Below are 21,640 nucleotides of genomic sequence, written 5' to 3'. Positions count from 1 at the left end.
CATACGTCTTTCAGTCATTATCATACTTGCAAGTGTCGATGTTCTCGTTTTAGTTATTAATCTGTAACAGAAAAAATAAACATGTAAATACCATGTTTTGTCTCGTAATTTATAAATGCACCTGTGCATCGCGAAAATTGATGGCAACTGTCTTGTTTGTAAAGATAACAGCAGTGATGGTTTGAATTTAAAATTTTTGAGATTGTGCAATATACATTTTAAATATTTATAGGCGTCGATGATTATTATAAAATTCCTAATATCGACTGCGAAACTACAGAAAATTTGATGCAACCTTTACAATCAGGTGATGACACGAAAGACCGCCAGATGGCAAAGGAAGCATCTTCCAAATCCTTGCTATGTGATTTTATCTTTACTCCTGATGCACTGCCAATCAATATAAGTGTGCTAATTATAAGATTTTTTAAAATTTATGAACTTTCAATGGTATGATAAAGCAAGAATAACATTGTCTAGTTAGAAAAGCTATATAATATCGTAAAATACACACGCACATGCTAATCCATTTAAGATTATATCTCTTAGAGTACATCAGTACCGCTGTTAGTAAAAATTAAATTATTACATAATTAAAAGAAATTATATTTCAAGATTTTAGTTTTTATATTATTAATATTACAATCAAAGAAATTTTTATTTATTCACATTAGCTTCAAATTAGATGCTATATTTAACATTTTGATTATAACACTCAAAACGTAATTTGCTAAAATATCATCCAGTTCACTATTTTCTTTCGTTGTCATGTTTCGTATTTTGAGTTTCACAATATCTTTAAGAAGAAATAATAACAGCAATAATCTCAATGTTATCTTAAAATGTCAATGTTTGTTGATTATAAATATTATTAAATTGAATACGAAAAAGAGAATGCGAGATAGTGAGTGCGTAGGAATGTGCAATACAAAAAGCAATGTTAATATAGAGAAAGAAGGAAGATTCAACCATCAGAATGAGAGCCCAAGCAGTGCGTTGAACCATTGCTTGGAGAAAAGTGGAGGAGCCAAAGCCACCAGAGCGATGAGGAATGAATGCTGGTTTAGCAATAAGAGCGCAGATTTGCCCGACTCGGGTGCAATGGCCCCATCGTTTTAGTGTTCGTCTTCTCGTATAGCTACGCCTCCTAATCCCTCCTTCAAAATTCTCGTTTCGTCATTTTAGTTTTTTTTTTTTTAGATCTATCTATAGAGTGAACCATCTATCATTCACATGGATTTTTTTTATCGATAGTTAGCGAAGATACCTGCGTTTTTGCTCGTACCGCGTGGAATATATCACGGTATAACAATAAGCACGAAATACTCAATTTCTACAGCGTGTAATTTAAAACTAAAGTACACTAACATAATAACAGAAATCATCGATGAAACGTATAATAACATACAAGCAGTAGATAGGGAGTTTTATCGGTAGATTCATCAAATTTAAATTCGTTAAACGGATATTTGATACTAAAGGGGGATATCTTTGAAACTAGCCATTCGATGTAAATGCCGTTTTAAAGAAGGCATTTAGGCCCATTTTTGAGTATCCATATGGCCCGTTACACCTTCCCCATTCACATGGTGACTTTCCTCACGCCCCCACTATATTCGACACGCGCCCTTCTACGTTATAAGCTTAAAGGCCCTGACTTTTACGATTCTGTTCAAGTGGTCATAAAACCGAAGTTTATTGCCGTCATGATTTTCAAGCAAACGGGCTGCCACCTGTCGGAGTCTCGCAAAGCGAAAACTGTATTGGGTCTTCATCAACGGCACCATCAAATTAAAAGCTTAATAAACTTTTATGTAATTTATACGCTTTTTCAGTGTAGCGATTAACGATGTGTATGTGTAGTGAAGATACAACCATCTATTAGGAATATAACTATATAATAGCATTATGCATTACATTCTTTTTTATATTTATATTTATATTATTTATAATATTTATTATCTATATATTATTTATAATAATTAAAAATAGGATGTAGCAGCTAGTTGTTTAGCAGATTATTTGAACATATTACGGATGTTATTTTTTTCGTTTACTTATAGAACGGTCCAACCATTTTGCATTTATGCCGACTTAAATATTCGAATTTGGATATCTTTTACTCTCGTGTATTTTTGAGAGCACAGCAGGAAGCTAATACTCTAAGTATTCATAATGACAAGAACGAGTAAGCATATAACTAGGGTCAGCTCTAGCGAGCAGCTTATGATGGGCATTACTCGGCTCGTTACGGAATAATTTACGAGGTGCGAACCGCGGGGACGATAATCCAGCGACATTTACATCCCAATAAACACTCCCGATACTATAGCGTGGCACGCGCCGTGAGAAGTTGCTTATTTGACTACTGACCTCACGGAGCTCACTTTTACGACATTTTAATTGTGCGATCGTCGTTTAATTGATCAATAAAACAAGGGTAAATGCCTCGTAAAAGGCGTTTACGATAATATATTCTTATCTTTACATTTATTTTTATCTCTACATCATCCTCGCATCGTCAAGTATAAGCCTCGATATCGGACCAGTTCGATCTAATGCAATTTCAAATGATCGAGATGTTTCGTAATGCTCTTCGTTCCTAAACCCGTTTAGCGCACGACTTGTCGATCAGGCTATTCCACGTCACGACAAATTTACGATGTTGCTACTGCAATAACGATAATCGCGAGATAGCTCGTTGATGTTGGTCGTTTGAATGTCTGAATGGATCTGGCGAGGTTAGTTCGCTACAAGACTCAAAGGTGGCGGTGCACGTATCCCCACGAACGGTCGTAGAGGAGAGAAAGAGAAGGCAGAAACGTTGCGTGACGCGCGTGCCGCGCGGTTCTCCATCTCCCTTTCTTTCTCTCCCTCTTTCTCTCGCCGGTACGGGCACACAGCGTGCCTGTATCCACCGGTATCTCGCACGTTTCGGTAGTGGGGGTCCGCGGGGCGGTGCCTAGCCGCTCATGGGCGTCGTTCCGACTTGGAACTACTTTCACACGGCGTAGGAACTTTCATACCACACCAGCGCGGTATTCGTGACGAATTCAATTCTGATTGGTCCTTAAGTATAACCTCCTCCCTTAGCGGCACATTCTCCCTTCTCGGCACTATCGCAACGGCACTCGCTCCGTTTCGTCTTGCTCTTAGCTGTTGCAATTGCGCATAACGTTCTTTCTTTTCTTCTTTACCCTCCTCCTGCCCCGTCTTCTTATCCGTTTCTGCTCGTGTCCTTACGTGCTTTCATCCCTCTCTTATTTGCTATCTCGTCTCTTCTCTTTCTTTCGTGCGCCGCGACGAGAAGTTCTTTCCTCTTTCCTACCGAAGTCTTATCTGGCTCGCGCGTCTCAAATGTGACGCGCACGACGAGCGAGTACGAATTTAATCTGGCGGTACGTCGTTGAGTTACTGGAACGCTCGATAGGGGGCACTGAGGAATCGTATCGTGAGAAAGAGGGAGAGGTTAAATCGAATGGGAAGGGAAAGGACGAATATCGTTGAGAGGTGGAGCGAGACAGAATCAGAGGGTGAGAGAGCAATTGTGGGGGGAACGCGTTGGGGGTGGAAGGGGGGGACAACAACGACAGTAGACAGAGCGAGAGAGCTCGGTTATCGTACCAGGAGGGGGATGGTATACGAGGGACAAGGAGGGATACGGGCACTGCGATCTCTCCGTTAGGACGTAGTACTCCGGAGGAAGAGTACGGCGCGAGTGAGAAGCGACAACCGCACGAATGGGTAGGAGTGACCGTGACGGAGAGTGAGAGAGAGAGTGGACGGAGAAACGGTGGTTGGTGAAACAGGGAAGGAAACTTCGGAGAGAGTGCGAGAGAAATCGACTGCGAAGAACAGAGACGAAACGAGGTGAACGAGCGAGCAAGAGACGGACGACGGTACAGAGTGGCGGTACACGGGGCGCGAGAAAAGCGGTAGTGTGCCGTGGACCACCGCACTGGCATACCGTGATTCGTTACGATCCCCATCGTCCTCTCTGACTCGTACCGGACCAGACAGTCGTCAGCGAAGTCACAATACGACAAGTGCTAGTGCAGTGCGAACTAGCGGAGTCACTTTTGATTCCGTGACAGATCGACCGGCTTTTCAAGAGGCCTTTACCTGATCGAACGCGAAAATTTAGTTTATTTTAAAAAGAGGAAGAGAAAGAGAAAGAGAGAGAACCGCCCGCGAGGGTGGCTGTCGCGTGCCGGCTGACCGAATCGTCGTCGGGCGAGCACGCGGTAGAGGAACCCACAGGCAATTTTATAGCCCGTCTTATTACCTAAGTTTATTGCATCGTAACGGTTTAACGATCATCGCCCGTTTCCATAGTCGAGACCACCAGTTTATGCTTTGCCTGTAGCGGTAACCATAACAAGACCATAAAAGCTCCCGGCCGCTGACATGAGTCCCATTCTGAATTACACTCTTACGGCCTACTGATATTGACACTCTGGGTGTAACCAGCTATACCTGCCGATGACTTTTATTACCTCTTAAAATTGTTTGATGCTCGTTTATTTGTCCCTCGTCAACTCTATCACTTAGTCGCCACCCGTGTCAAACATATCGCTTTCTTAAGCGCGTACGTTTTAACTCGGAACGTAATACGAGGTCAGAGGTTTTTACTTTTGTTTAATTTGAACAAGTTAAATCGGTGTAACCCGGCATCGGAATTGGAGTACGGACTAGTGAATTCGACTAGCCGTGTGCACTCCATGTAACTGCGGGCCGCTTTGAACTCTGACTTCTTTCTTCGTTTTTTTTGAGTGCCGGTGTTTTAGTGTAAGTGATCCAAAATACCCGGAATAATGAACTCGTACTTTGAGCAGACCGCAGGTGGCTTCTACGGAAGCCACCATCATCAAACAGGAGCGGCGAGTCAACATCATGATCCAGCCACTGCAGCAGCGTATCGAAGTTTTCCACTCGGATTAGGTATGTCGCCCTACGCCTCGGCGCAGCATCATCATCACACCTCATCCTCGTTAGGAATTCACCCAGGCGGTGGAAGCAATACAAGACCACCTCAAGACTCGCCTTATGATGCGAGCGTTGCGACGGCCTGCAAGCTTTACTCGACGACACCTGAGGCGACCGGTCACACCACGTCCTCATATTCAACAACGGCAACGAAAGACTGTAAGCAACAGGATCAAACGTCGACCCATCAAAACGGTTATGCCGCGGTGATGGCAGCGGCGGCGGTCAAGGACGTTTGGCAGTCAGCGACCTCGGGAGCGAACAGCCAGAGTAATTCGGTCGTACGTCCCTCCGCGTGTACCCCAGAGAGCACAAGGGTCAGCAGCTACGGTGGCCTCGTAGGCGGCGATCCGGCATCGAGTCCTGGTAACAACAGTTCGTCAAGATCACTCACGTCGTCTTGGAACACCTGCAGTTTAAACTCGTCCGCGAGTCAACCGGTCGCCACGCAACTGCATCAGCAACCTACTACCAACCATACCTTCTACCCCTGGATGGCTATAGCAGGTGAGTTTGCATTCATAAATGCTCTCTTATAAGACTATTATCATAACAGCCGCGATGAAATATAGGAGCCGCTATGGTTAGGGGAAACGTGGGGAGCGGACGACCACGTGGTCGGGAAGGCGTGGTGGATCAGGTTTGCCCGTCTGGTTATACCAGACTAAATTGTTAAAATTGCTTCCACGCGATCAAATTACCTATAGAAATCGTGCGGGATGAGATTATAGAATAGAACGTTTCACGTGTATCACGAATAAATCCAGATGGATGAAAAATTTTTTATTGCGCGTGAACAAGATGAGTTATTTCACTCTTCTTTTGTTTACAAAAAAAACGGAAGATATAGATATATGTTATATTCGTCGAATGCGTTGAAACTTTTCGCCAAGTCTATTTGTGCGCCGTTTTGAAATACGGCGTGTCCGTCATAAAACCCGTGATAATAGATTTACAATCGTTGACAAACTAAAAGCATTCCATTACCTTCTGGTTCTGGTCGAATAAATACGATGACAAAAAAATTGGTAGCAACTAAAGCTAACATGTAAAAGTGATATTAAATTATTGCTATTATAGCTAACATTTATCGAAATTTTTCTTACGTAAGTTTGAGATTGATATTGCCGCTTCTAAAGTAGCAAATTTTTCTAGACTCTTAATTGTCGAGCGCATAAATTATTATTTGATAGCATAGTAACGAGTAATAAATGATAACAGTAATAAATGTGCGCTCATGATTACTTTTAAATTGCTAGTCTTACCCCACGTTTCCATACGTATTCGTATAAAATGTAAATTTCACGAGTTTTTTATTTTCGCATGTGCAATGTCAACACGCGCGGGCTATGTTGTGGAAAATCGACCGTGTACCTTGGCAAAATTATGTCTGCTAGATAGGTAGAATGGAGTCAAGTGCGTGTAAAATCGTTGGGTACGTTGGGTATAATGGGGAAGTCCTCGTCCAATTGGGGGTTCAAGTGCCTTCCCCACTGTACTCACCCCACCGGAACCCCGAATTCCAGTAGTCAGCTGTTTCTAGCGGTGTCTTTGTCCTTTTCATTGCGAGAGAGATACTCCTGAATAACCTTCTGGTTTGCCGTTAGTAGATATACATATAATCAAGGGCTCAAGGGTTATATCGCACTTTCGGTGAGACTATTTCCTTTACCAGCTCAACTGAGACTAGGTTTCTAGCTAGCTAGCAGTTTTTTTTGTTATCTCTCTCCTTTTTCTTTGCTCCAAACCGCCTCTAGCTCTTCCTTCTCGACGGGAATCTTCTTTACTGTTTTTTTCGGTCGGGTTTAAGAGTCACTTCTTTTTTCCTTCATCTTCAACTACAAAAGATATTTTACATATAAAGGAAGGAATTATTTTAAGAAACACCAAAATATTATTCAATGAATTTTGTAGTATGTAAATTCTGCAACGTAAATTTTTTCTTATAAAAAACAATTTTTAATATTCAAACGTACATCTTTTCATTATCACTTTGTAAGCTATATTATATCGCTCAAGAACTTGCTCTACTTTAGAAATTTCCTGAAATTCCTAATTATTACGATAATTTAGTAATTTATTAATTTTAAATTGTAATACATTTTTAATGAAAAACCTACGCGCGAGCACACACATACGTGCACGCACAAAGTTATTATATTTTACTTATCATCTGTTTAAGAATTGAAAGGAATAGTTTTCATTCATCTTTATCTCGATCAATTGGATGTTCCGGATCATTGATTACGGGTTACGAATTGCTTTGATGATACATGGAACGCAGTGTTTATAGGAATCGTAGGAATGAGAAAAAGTATTTGATTGGTCGCATACTCGTATAACAGGTTCTATGCACTCGCGGATTGAAAGTCGTTGACTCATTTCGCACTCTCTGGCAAGTGCTTTTCAGTGTTGTTGGTACAATCGAGCATGTAGGAAAATTTATCGGTACAGGATTATGGATTAATTTGTAGTAGATTTGCAGTTAAATATAGAGCTATCAATGTCTATCGGCATTCATCTATTATCAAATACGATAAATGACTCTGATTTGTAGCCTCGGCTGTGCAGGAAATTAATTTACATGTCGTAGCTTCCGTGATATTTGGAATAATTATATTTAGATTAGATAACAAGTGTAGAAATATATATGATTATTATGATACATTATTATATTGACATTAGTGTTACATTGCATTTTACTATATAAAATTTCTAATTAACACTTTTATAAAATCTGTTTCAAATGTATGATGCAGAGAGTGACTCTATTAAAATTAAATTAGTATATAACTTATACCGTGTGACAACATAATAATACCATTTAAACCTTTACTGCAGCTATTATGAAAAGCTAAAAATATATATATGCGTCTATGCCTATTGTCTCTATTCATTCTTTAAATACTTATCGCGGTAAAGATAATTATATAGTTAGAATGCATGCTAGTGTGAAATACTGCATTTGTCGCTTAATTTATCGCGCTTCTAACTACACCTTTGTGTATCGTAAGTGTATGATAAACGATTGCGAGATCGATTATATGTCCAATTCATATATAATAAATGTGAAGGTAGACATGGCGTCCGTAATATAAGTCTGGTTAATATATTACTTGATATTAAAAGAACAAATTTACAATTTTGTAGTTTTTTATTTTTTATAAAAAAACATTATTTCCAATGATCAAACGTACATTTTGTCGTTACTTTTTTTTTGTTAATGTGCATTTTATAAATCACTTAGGAAGCTACCGATTTTCGGCACGCGCGCGTGATTAATGTGCTGTATCTACTTTTATTTATTTACTTCTATCTTCTATGTGATGTTATACTTTACACGCATTTATCAATACCGTCAATTCAATAACAGATACACATAGTGATAAAGTGATAAAAAAGTTCGAAGTATAAGAATCATGTACTCATTAACTTAAGCAAAAAATGCTTAATCAACAATAAAAAAAAATGACTTCATCAAAGATGGAAGCGATCTTTAATTTAAATCTTTTGTTTTCGTCTATATTTTTGCAGATAGTATATAATAAGTAAACGCGCGATCTCAGTTTATAGCGAATACTATTAATATTTAAATTTCGAAACTTTTTTCTAATATTTTACATAATATTAACATTAATTTTTTCTATATTTAATACTAAAAGTAGTAATTTCTTCTTTTAATTAGAAACATAGTGTTCACTAAATAATCTGCGATACTTACCAATAGCAATGAGATAGCATATATCTTTCTTTATAGAGCTGATTCACTTTCTCGGGATATATCTAAACGCGAACAATATTTATCACTCTTCATTGAGGGGTGACTGCGTCTACAGGGTAATTAGAGGGCGCGACGATAGAGGCTGGGGTGCTATTTAGGCATCTCTTCATTCCAGCCTATTGAGAGTGAACCTCTTTTACGGTGCAGATCTAAAAAAGGATCCTTTTTAAAGCTACATTAAGGGTTGCACGATAACTTGATACGGGAGTATTAATCAAGATAAATATGCCGAATAAACGTGCCATTAATGTATAGCTTCCGTTTTCGAAGTTTACATTCATACTTCCGATGCATTTAAATAAATGCTGCTTAAAAAAATTAATGTAATGTAATTTGTTTTCGCAATGACGAATAGTTCAGCAATCTTTGTCAAAGACAAAAAAAGAAATAAGACGCTAATTAATCTATATTAATTTGTTTGAATAAAATATGTATCTGTTATTAATGTGTGAATTACAAAAAAGAAATTAATATTAGCTAGCGCGTGGTACGGTCGTAAGGATATTCAACGAATCTCGAACTCCTCCGCCGGATTCCCGCGTAAAAGCCACGTGGTGTCAGCGTCGCTCCCGAGTTGGAAAGGAGCATATAGTGCTACTTTCTGCAATACGACGGTTGCGAGTAGGTAGGTGTTACGTACCTCGGGGAGCAACCTCGTTCAATATAAAGCAGCTAGAAACAACGTTGTAACCGTAACTTTGACGTTTACGACAACGAAATCGTGGCTCGGCTCGTTTATCCCTCCTTCTCCGAGAAACCCCCACTTGCTGCTATGGCCGTTTATGAGGTTTGCCGGTAATACAGCGCTCTACTCTCGTATCGGAGAAGATCAGCTCTGATCTTCATGAGTCGTAAGATTCCCCTTTTACGGAACAGAAACACTCCAAAGTCTTGCCTTGCACAAATTCGGGCTTTTCTTCGCACGATTTATTAGCATCATCTATGAAATAAATGTTTATTAGTTCAAAATATAAATAAACATATAAATTATTTTTGTGATTAATTGTTACGAAGGATATCACATTTATTATCATCAAAATATTTTATTTTATAATTTTTATATATTCTTCTCTGTAAAATTAAAAATATAGATAACTAATAAGAATGTGATGAGAAAAAGAATGCGATAAAAATGGTGTTTAGTTATTCGTAAAAAGGCTGCCTCTCATATCAATGCGTATCTTAAAATCAATTGTTGCATACTATTAGAGGATTATATGACGGATATGCATCGAGTGTAGGCGTGCATGTTGCACACAGGTGATCAAGCGGTCCGGATTTCTTCCATGTATAAAGGTGTACGAAAACTCAGGCACGTGTAACACAGACACTCACACTATGGCATCGCGACCTAAAGAGGCAGCCTGAGTGAGTGCGTTCTTCGTATATGGAGAGAACCCTTTCCGTGTGTTGCTCCGTTGGCCCGGATGAAGTATGACGTACGAGCCTCTCCGTATGACTTACTACGCCCTTTTTCCCTTCTCCACGCCCGCCGCTCGTACTGTTCAATCGAAAAACATTGGAGCCCTCTCAAAAAATGCGCGCTCTTTAGTTACAATATGCGCCTTTCGACAAGGGAAAGTAAGAATATAACGCAGGAGATATACGAGACACATACTAGTTATTATTGTACGTCATGCCGGATGTTTGGCAGTCTTGAATATCTCGAAAGTAAAAATGTAAAAATTAAAAATAGACAACACATTGGATATGTTATTTTATTTCTTATTCTATTTCTAGCTGTTTTTCTAATATTGAATATATTCCACCCTTCTCTATGCAATTTTTACCATTGAGTAATTAATTAACGGAAATAACGAAATGAAAGATTCAAAAATAAGTTTCGAGTAATCTGAACATAATAAAGTTTGTGTTTTTTTCTCGTAATCAGTTTTCTTAAGACATATTCACACATCATTGTTTCAGATGAATAAAATATATTCGTTCTGCTATTCATCTGTTGTTACAGTGCTAAACTCGTAATTATATACTTATCGACGGCATTATAAAGTAAGAAATCACGTATGATTAAGCGGAAGCGCGGAATGAAAAGCGAACATCGCGAGTGGCGTGACGAAGGATTAGCAAGAACACAATTTTCATAATCATTCCGGCGTAATACCATCGCTGGTCTACCAATCGAGAGATTACTGTTGCACTCTGCAAGACTAGTTCCGAGTCCAACCTTGGCGCCATTAGCCGAGATGTGTGCCTACAGGTACACATGTACGTGTATCTCGCGGACCTTTCGCATTTTAATTTAAGCATCGCCTTGCGTCCAATCACGCTATTCGCGCTGTATATAACGTCCGACTTAAGGTATAATCTTTGATCGATCGTATCGTCTCCGCGTCCTGTCCCACGTCTTGCTTCTTATTCCTCTCGCAACTAGTAATTTTGACCCGCGCGCGCGCATGGTGCTTCTCGAAGAACTTCAATAAGCTTGTTATTTTTATTATATTTAAGTTTCGTTCCTGTTTTGATAATAAAATAATTACATAATATTCATATATATAACAGAGCCCAGATAAAAGATTCGAACAAACTGTGTGATTGCAGTAAACTGTGTGAAGTAGAAACATTTAAGTTTCAAGTTCAGAAAGGCGTATACAGTTTTCAGCGGAACTGTTTGATCAATTTTCGATGTCTGTAGCTGTATAGATTCGACTGAAGCAGTTCAGACATTAAGAAAATTCCGGACACACATTATTACAAAGAGGAATAACTATCTTCTATTTATTCTCTTCTCACAATGCATCGCATAACTTCATTTTGTAATTTTCAGTCTAACTCTCTTATTGAGATATTGACGAAAAAAAAAAAAGTAATTGTCGAGGCACATCCTGTTAGTTGTAATCCTTTTTAAAGAGAATTACATGTGAATTTTTTGCGTCCACGAATTATGACGAGAATGAAAAAATGTTTATATGTATATGTGGGCATAAGCGTAACGCGCGCAGACTGCCGAGGCGTTGAGGCGCTGATCGGTACGTCACGCCGCCGCCAGTATAGCGACTGCCAGGGTTCTCAATTTGATGGACGAGCTGTTCGCATGTACATACAACTCGTGCACTAGTCTGACTTTATATACCGACAACAACCATACGCTACCTCACCGTTTTGCAAATTTCATGCCGTAGAAATTATTGTTAGCAGCCAGTATTAATCTTCGTATATCGTCGTCAGGGTCTGTTTCGATCAATTAATAAAGCAGGACTTCTAATATGAGAGACACTAATGCTTTCTGAAATGGACATTGTCACATGAATCCGTTACATAGTAATGGCTTTATCCATTTTAAGTTATACAAATATACATATACATATATCTATTTAGAATTTGCCTACAGCAAATATTTTTTAAAAAATTTATTAAGTATTAAGTATTATATATTTGCGTGTCATATTTGTATCACATATTCTTATTCGAGGATTTAGTTGAAATTAGAAATATTTCCTTTTCAAATAGTTCAGTTTTAGAGATTGTATATATATATATAAATAAATATATATATATATTTACATATATACATATATTACCATGTTGCTTCGGGCTGAAATAATAGATACTTTGGAAACATACATCAGTGCTTCATAGGTATGAAGAATATATTTATTTGCTCGGCGATCAGAACGATTATACCGCCAGACAAAGACCACGTCTATAGCTGTGGCCGTAAGGAAAGATGACTACATGATAAAATAATTGATTCGAAAGTGTTCTTAGATACGTTTTTCATGGTTCTGTCGGTTATGGATGAAAATATTAGAAGAGTAGATTTCTAGATATTCAAATTGGTTAGAAAAATCAAAATTTATGGTAAATTTTATTTTGTAATCTTTTTAAATCGCGAATATCTCTCAGCGATAATTTATACATGAAACTTTAATACAGTTTCACTTTATACATTAATTGAAAATTGGTACGTTTGTTATTTAATCAGCAAAATATGTTTGAGCAGTTTTATATAATTGAATTAATAAACATGTTTAACAGTTAAATGCATAATAAAAAAAAGCATAATACTTTCTAATTAATGTAATGATTTACTTTTTATATTACCGTCGCAATATCGAAGAATTACTGACAAGGTCGTTCGATTTATAAGGTACGCACTAAAATCGAGCCACTACACTGACAACCGCACGAAAAATATTTTCGGAACACGTTTCACCTGCGTTTCTTTCTTAGTCTTCTCACGTATCTGCGTATCTGCGAAGTAGGCTTGTCGCGTCAATATTTAATTAATACGCAACGACGTAATCGAGTCAGTTGATACTGCCAAATAGTCTTCCACGCCGCGTCCATAACTCACACAGCACTTTTTTGCACCGACAAACTTCCACCGTTCTTCCCGTCTGCCTCGATGGGCGGCCATTACGGACAGCACCTGCCACTCTGGCTACGACCTGACCACAATGCCTTTACTACTATCCCCATCATTGGGGGACCATCCTTGTCAGTCTCCAACGATCTTACCAAAGCAATTTAACGAATCTTAAGAGATCAGATCTGCCTACGTAACAGGGAAATTGATATCAAACTTAATTATTTTCATTTTTACGCTATTATATATTTTTCTTAATATATCTATTTATTACTATTTTTAAATCCATACATTTTTATAATTATTTTTAAACATTGCAAAAAAATATTGCATGATTTATATGATTTTATTTATTACAACCATTTATTTTCATCAAGGATTATACGAATTATTGATTTATATTTGCAATTTATTATTCACAGAAAGTTTTATTAATCTCATTGGACAATTTGCCATTTTTCTATACGTGCTATTACTTATAACAAACAATAATTAAATTTATTGCATGAAAATTGTATGATTTATTTTTAAATACTGATATTAAAGGAAATTTTTAAAAAAGAAAAAAACAGCGGAGGATATTTTTTTTTAACACATTTTATTAAGAGTTATATGTATGTCAAAGACCCTAACTGAAGATATATGTTAAAGTCGAGTAGCAGGCAAACAAAAGGACTTTAAAATTAAGAAGTTTTCGCTTCTTAGACGCTTGCCGTCTAAGCAATTCTTTTGAAAGAACGGAAGGTTGCGGACAGGTAAATTATGTTCGAGCTATCGTTCCATTTGTCTTCGACTTTCAATAGCTGTGCAGTAAATGTCTAAACCAATGCCTTTTAGTAATCAATTTTTGTACGTGGTTAGAAACATTTCTAAAATGAATATTTAATTGTATCGATAGTATAGCGAATTGTAGCTGATGAAAGTTTCATTAAAAATGAATGACAGGTACAAGTACTATTATAGAAATTTTATTACCCTATTGAGAAAAGAAAAACCTTATAGCTGACTCCATCACGTCGGTAAAACTATGAATGAGCAATCTGCGAAATGTACTGAGATTCTAATCTGGAAATGCTTTTTGTTAATGAAAACGTACGATGCACGAACATTTGTAGTGAAATTATGTATTCGTCACGTGCGCCTATTTTATCAGTATGCGTACAGAGCGTTAGAGAGACAGAAAGAGACACAGGCAGTCGGCAACATTGTGCAGCGATTAAGCGTTCGAGCCGAGCATTATGTAACTTAACGACGTCACGTTGCTCGACTGCCGTGCATATACTTGCACATATGCACACACATATGTACACACGCGTGTAAAAGTTATGACGTATTGCCTCCGCGACATATTTATTAAACGCCACGAAGATATTAGACTGCAGGCGCGAACCGACATCATGTGCTCAAGTATGGACAAGCATTTGTTGGGCACTATTAGCTCCGATAATTTATGGCTACTGTATTGTTTAGAGCTGCTCTCCCTACGTCTCCACATTTTTTTCATCTCATTTCTGTCTTTTGTCCTGTCTCGGATATGATATCTAGTTCGTCGAGAAGTCGACTTTACAATTATAATAAACGTACCCCGGGATTATTTTTAGCGCAGTAAATTGCATGTGATTCATATTATTTTTACTGTCGAGACTGAGAGAGACACAATGCACATCGACGACGTGCATCTACATGTGTTTTGTAACAATTATTTAATAAAACGCAATTCTTCAGGAATAGGCTACGGAGATGAATTAATCTCGATGAGAACTAAATTGTGCAAGCATTCTCAATGATACAATAGTTGACCACAAAGCTCTATAGACCGTTCGTTAGAAACAGCGGTATAGCAGCTACACACACACAACAAAATTTTTACTTCACGGAGCAGGTTTTCTCTAAGAATGCATGCACGCACACATTCGTTTGTTTGATTTATAAGCCGGCTGAAAGTGGTCTTGCATCCGAGCATGTGTTATATATTTCAATAAATTCTATGCCGGAGCAATTATGTCTTAAAAAAAGCCGTCTTTATTCCTTGTTCCGACATGCAGGAACTTCAGAATCTTAGAAACTGCTTTTTAATAAAAATATTTAATGAATTGAAGCTTTTCTATACTGTACAAATAAAATTGATAAAGCAATATAAAAATTATTTTCAGTATTAATTTATTACTAAATTTATTACCGTGAGACATTACATTGAGAAAAATAAAGAAATAGGGATGATTAAATTAGAACATGTTAAAAATTTTGTAAAATTTTTATAATTAACAATAAGTATATAGCGCAGAATATTTACAATAATAACAAAAGCAGCGAGATTTAGTTTTACTTTTGCTTCAGATCCAAAATCCTTTTTTTTTTTTGTAAATAGCATAATAATAACCCAGAAATTTACGTAAGACCTCAGATAGTACTATAATTCACCTTAGTCGGCAATAAAATTGGCGGGTCGGGCACGTCGGCACGTTCGTCCTTCAAATTGTCGTTTTACACGACAAGAAGAGAAGCACAGGTACAAAACTAATACTACCAAGGCACACTGATATCTACGGCTTCCCTAACAACTAAACAGCCGTTTCCACGACAACAGGGGGAGAAACCGTTAGGTTTTTTTTTTTACGAAAAAAGTCATAAAATAAGCGGTCAAAACCGACGACAATGAACATAACTTTTACTTTCTATCTTCTTTTGGACCTTCTTCAGATCCACCCGAGTCCGACCTGTCTACGAACCCGCCAGTTCAACTCAATCCGTCGTCGATGCCTCATCGATAGCTGCCTCTAACCGAGAAATGTGTAGTCGCGAATTCGATCTGTCTCAGCATCTTTTAATAGATTATGTTAACGGGTTTGAGATTATATCTGTGTTTATGTGAAATAGTTGCGAGAGTGTAGATCAAGAGTGTCATATGTCAATATTATACATACCTCCGAAAAAAGTGAAATTACACGATTGTTTTTTTTTTTTTTTTTTTTAATGCAAAAGAATGTTTTATTTCATAAACCTAGTCCTAGTTATTTACATGTTCGTTGTCGCACTTTATTTAATCAGCGTACGTTTCCTTGAGAATAACGACTCTAATTTTAGCTCGTTTTAATTGCTTGGTATGTAACGAACGGAAAAAAGATAATTTTCAGTATGTTTACACGTATATCTGTCGCGCAAGCAAGGTTGACTGAACGCGAAGCGAGCCGCACCGTGATCTTGGACAGTACCGATGCAAATACATTGCGCTCCGCCTACGAAGATTTACGACGCAGCTCGGCATGTGAGTGCAGTGAGTTAGAATCGCGCCAGTCAGCACATGCGCGCGAGAGAAGTGAGTCGCAGAAAAACGGGTTTCGCAAATGCGATTCGAATCGAAGTAGAGCCGCGCGCGGAGCGGCCGCGGTCGCGGCGCTCGGGTGATAATCAGTATCGTTCATCGGCTTTGTTCGGCACACACGAATTCTCGCTCCTCTAGCCCGCGAGCGTCGCGGATCGTGCCTTACGTAACTGGGGTGGGTGGTCTACGGCTCGGAAACACCTCTTTCCAGCTCCCACCACGCAAACCTGAGGCATATCGGTGCCCGCGGTAGAGTATTCTTACTCCCCGCGATGTATCTTCCAAGTAGCAATTTTCTCTTTTCGTCTTATCTCCGTTTGATAAAAATTAAAAACGTGGACGCGGGCACACGATAAAATCGCCCCACGGGGTTTAACGTGCCGCTCCACGGCACGCGGACTTTCGCCCTTTGCTTTTGTTAACAGTCTCAGTCTCGCTAGTACTCCATCGCACACACATTTTACCCCATGCTAAATTCCAATTTATTCTTTAAATTAAATATATTTACAAGTTTGCGTTTCGCAGGTGATACAAGGGTGTTTTGCTTGTGGTTGCGTTTTTATAGTCGCGCCGACGGAGTAGAGATCAATGACAATCTCGACAATACTTCTTTACGGATATCCTGGATTGATAACAAGTAGGATACGTATATGCGGCATACGCACCGAAAGAATTTTGTTTCGTGACCCCATTTCCCGTTTCGAATTTCACACGAAAATTCCCCACCGCATCCTGTAATTTGTCGTATCGGCATATCGATATATCCGAACGATATTAGAATGTATACACGCGCATGTAACATGCGGTTACAACATTGCCCTATGCCGCATCATCGCATGCATCGAAATTGGTATTCAGACTGTCGATCGCTCATTACTTACTCTTCGTAACTAAAATTACATCTCTCACGTTTTCTCTCTCCCCCGGCCGTTCGCGGTGGCGGCGTTTACGTGTGCACGCGAGGGCGCGCGCCCATGCATACCGGGCGTTTTCCTGACACGCATGTATCTCGGATTCAGCCGTTTCGACTATGCTGTCGACGTTGTTAATAACAAGATCACGAACTGGTTCGGCGCATATGATTCGGTACTTCTCTCTACCTCGGGGAAACAACGGGTCAGATCGTATGCCTTCCGAAATCTTCTCGCGGATACTGAGACTGAACACAGAGCTAAACGCCAATTTACCGGCGGAAACTTGAAATTTGCGTGAAACTACTTTCGTAAATACCACTTTCGGTAGAGGATGCGTCGGGCGCAGACTCGTGAGTCCTCCCTTATTCTCGCTCCGCGCAAATTTCCTTTGTGAATTATTCCTCGAATAGCTAATCGCTCCTTGTTTTGTCCCTCGATGTTCTTCTTTCTATACGTAATTCTCCCCCGATCATTTCCCTCCCTCCCCCGTATTATTATCCGTTTTTGCGTTGACGTTTTTCCTCGGCTCGTAATTCCCCTGGGCGCCATCTTCCTCTTTCTCCATTACATTTTCGTATCGTCGTTCCTTTTCGGTCGCAACTGTCGGTACGCTACTATACTATAAGCTTTCTTATATTTTCTTCGTTTTTTACACCGCACTCTGTTTTGCTGTCCCTACGCCCATCCTCTCTCGTGCACTTCTCTCCACACTCATTATTTTCTCGTCTGCGTTTTGCTTTTATATCCGTCAATTCCATATTTTCTTTTTCTCGCGGCACAGCCAGTCCTTCTCTTCTACATCGTGTTTTCGCGTCTCGATTCTTCCTTTTACCAACCGCGGTTCATCTCCCTCCCATTGCCATTTTTATTTCGTTTTCTCTGCCGCGCGCCAAGCTTCTCTCTACCTACCGCGCGTATCTGTATGAGAGAATCGAATCTTGGATGCTACGGAAAACACAATGTAACGAGAGAGAAAGAGAGAGCGAGGTGGCGGAATGTAAACCAGTTATGCCATGTACACCCTTTGGTTAAACCAAAACTGAGTGGTTTTATAGCGCCGATCTGTCTTGCCGTGTTATAACGAGTTCGTGACTCGACATAATATGATAGCCCCACCCCGAAAGCGTCGGACTCTCGCACAGAATCGCGGGAGCGCGAGACTAGAAGAGGCAGTAGAGACTGGGGTAATAAAGAGTATAGTGCGTGGCGGAAGAAACGACAAATCGCCGACAGTGGCTCTTCCTCATAGTAGGTAGAGAATTAGTGATCGCTCCACTCGCGTTCAACAGTCATTGTTTAACCCTATGATCTAGTCGGGCAAATTTCGAATTTCCCTATCAAATTTATTGATCATTTTAATTTGAATTGAAAGCTATTATAAATTAGAGAGCGGCTAATGATAAGTATCTTAATATATTGCATTCGTGCAAGGTTGCGGAAATTACTACAAGAAATGGGAGGATGAGGGATGTGGGTAATAAGGAATGTATAACGGAAGAGAAGGCAACCCGCCAACAGTGGCTCTTCTTCGACGTTATCAACCAAACTTCGAGAAGAATATTCTTCATCAATCTGTTCGTTTAATCCGTAACTACGTTTCTTATCACTCGTAAAATTAACATTTTACTTTATTTTATCACAACTTTATCTTAATTAATCGATGTGTTATACATGCACAATTGAATGTTCTTTCGAGCTCAATAATTATAAATTGTCGCGTCTCATTATTATATTTAACGCTTTGATTCTGAGTCTACAATTATATATACTTGCTTTATATTCATATAATTATTTTTCGTTCGGAGGGAGAACGATTATTTCATATTACTTATTATTCTACTATTAATACATTATATTAGCAAAATTAATACTTACTAAAAATTCTGGATTTATGGTGAAATTATTTATGATAAAATGAATATCAATATTCCGTAAAGTTATTGAACAATAATGAGGCTTTGTCGACTTGGATTTTTCTCCGCATCTTTATCTTATATTAGAATCTTGTATAAAAGAACATGCTGATGTATGGTCCTCATAAGAGAATATCTAGGCAACACTCTTGATGACAATAATGAGGATCATTATGATAACAACACTAACTATAATAACATGTTATTTTCCGGGAAAGAATCTCTGCTCACAAGATGGCTTCGATAAATGCTCGGACTTTGTCAATGCTGATGTAAAATATTGTATTTTCCATTTAAAAATCTCGTACATAATGATAGATATTTGTATATTTTATTACATTTTGTTATATTTTATTATATTTATAATAATTGCTTAAAATTTGCATACTTTATTGATTTGATTATGAAAATATATCTATTTACATTTTATAAATGTTTAGACATCGTTTTACATGTGTCTCCTATATACATTTTATAAAATCTACCGTTACAGAATTCTAGCATTTAGAATAAAAGAGCAGTGTGACTAATAAATATAAAACAAATTTGATTTTTTTTGTTTATAAAATGGACGAATGGTCAACGTCGAATTATCATTTCATGAGAAAGCAACGCTGTATTTACATGTAACTAGGCACACGTGTGCAGCAAAAAGAATACGCGTACGAAGATGCTCTTCGCAATCAGTAACTCAGTGAACGAAGGCGCGTGCGCGCTTTACAGTCGGCATACCAAAGAACATGGGCATAAACATTGTTGGAGGATACGCACGAGGGAGACAAAGAGGCACGTGGTGGCGGCAGAGAGAGGGACGGGAATTAAGATGGACGGTGCCAATCGTATGCTAATAGAGCGGTCTTTTATTTTCTCCCTTTACCAGTTTGGGGAAGTAACCCGCGGACGTTCAGTCGCGCGCCGAAGCGGTCAAAGCTCAGTCTATATCGAGCAAAGTATCGTACGAGTGTATCGAGCGTGTTTTTTTCTCGAGGAATGAAATGTAGTAACTGTGTGTGGACCACGATGAAATCTCGGGCGTGAAAATACGTGTTCCGATATACGCGTTCGGATTTTTTTACGATATCCCCCCCCTCTCAATATCCGCATCTAATACTTAGTCTATCTAGTATAAAAATAATGCACATTGTTGCCAATCTTATTTCATAATTTAATAATTGATGTCGATGTAAATTGAAATTGAAGTTTGATTCCATTTATCTTCCAAAAACAACTCATTTACAAAATATTTAAGTTTGAAAGCGAAAGGGCAAAAATTTTTATTTCTTTATTATATCTTCGTAAAGGAGCGTTATTTTAGGAGATAAACAGAGTGCATGATTTGTATTGAACATAGCATTATCATATTACTTCAGGTCACGATTCTTATTATCTTTTATGCTCTTTTATTATATTTTTTCTCTTTTGCCGAAACAAATTGTTACAATTATAACATTGCGAAGTATATTTTCAGGCTTATATGACAAGCAGCATTTCCCTTCCTCAAAGTTCTTTCTTAGCTCTGAAATTAATTATTACATTATTGTTTTTACATTTATTACAGTTTAATTCGTTTTTTATTAAAGATAAACTATAATCGCTGATAAAATATTTATATTCTATCGTCGATTTCGAGCGCATTTTGCAGGAAAAACAATTTTCTACAATGAGCAGTTTTTTTTGCTATCTCATACACACGAAGCAAGTATATAGCTACTACACTTCATTATATAAATTTGTTTTTTGAGTTCAGAGTGCCATTAGTGACTATCTACCTTTTTTTCAAACAGCACCGGTTCCTTTCAATGTTTCTTAATTATATTGTAACACGCGAAGACGCAAATGCAATTTGTCTTATGTAACAAATAATAACGCGCGGTTGTGCATGCTTCATATCTCGGAAGATTAAATAATCATAATATCGCAATAAAGAGTGTAAAATTACATAATATCAAATAAATATTATATAATTTTTTGTTCGGAAAGGAAAAAATAATTATCTTAAAAACTGTTTTTCTTTAACTTAGTAATTAGGGACATAAAATTTTGTAAAAAAAGTTTCTTACGCCACCGAATTAAAAAGTACATAAAATTATTTTTAATAAAGTATATTAAAAAATAAATGCACGCAATGCCGTATGTGCTCTATTATGTTTAATATAAGTGTCGATACGTATACACAGTTGCGCTGTTAGCGGCAGACTTACGATCTCATGCGGAATAACAAATCACTCTTGATGAACACGTTAATGATATCTTCTCATTTGAATGCCAGTCTCATACGTGTAAAGTTATTGATGCCATCGAACCATCGGGGAAACGATCCGAGAATCCGTCCATCATTGATTTCCCCCACTAGCCGTGAGTCGGACGATCCTTTCTCCCATAGGCTTCTGGGTCTTC

At 38.1% G+C, this 21,640-nt stretch overlaps 1 protein-coding gene and 1 long non-coding RNA gene across 7 annotated transcripts in view; one reads left to right on the top strand and one right to left on the bottom strand.

The window, feature by feature from the left end:
* The window catches only part of LOC143908202 (uncharacterized), a 371,145-nt gene that overhangs the window by 291,569 nt on the left and 57,936 nt on the right, over positions 1 to 21,640 (top strand). The window lies entirely within an intron of this gene.
* On the bottom strand, positions 5,690 to 12,173 carry LOC143908212 (uncharacterized). Of its 3 annotated transcripts, XR_013260075.1 has the most exons (5): positions 10,386 to 12,173; positions 9,971 to 10,294; positions 9,408 to 9,707; positions 8,708 to 8,916; positions 5,690 to 6,824 (listed from the first exon to the last, which is right to left on the bottom strand). It is a non-coding gene; the product is annotated as an uncharacterized LOC143908212 (long non-coding RNA). The 3 variants fall into 3 exon arrangements; XR_013260076.1 differs by having other exon boundaries at positions 5,692 to 6,824; positions 10,103 to 12,173; XR_013260074.1 differs by having other exon boundaries at positions 5,693 to 6,824; positions 9,971 to 12,173.

Source organism: Temnothorax americanus, unplaced genomic scaffold (assembly GCF_048541705.1).
Source record: "Temnothorax americanus isolate GAGA-0224 unplaced genomic scaffold, ASM4854170v1 Scaffold9, whole genome shotgun sequence".
Taxonomy (NCBI): Eukaryota; Metazoa; Arthropoda; class Insecta; order Hymenoptera; family Formicidae; genus Temnothorax; species Temnothorax americanus.
This window is presented reverse-complemented; position numbering and strand designations above follow the sequence as displayed.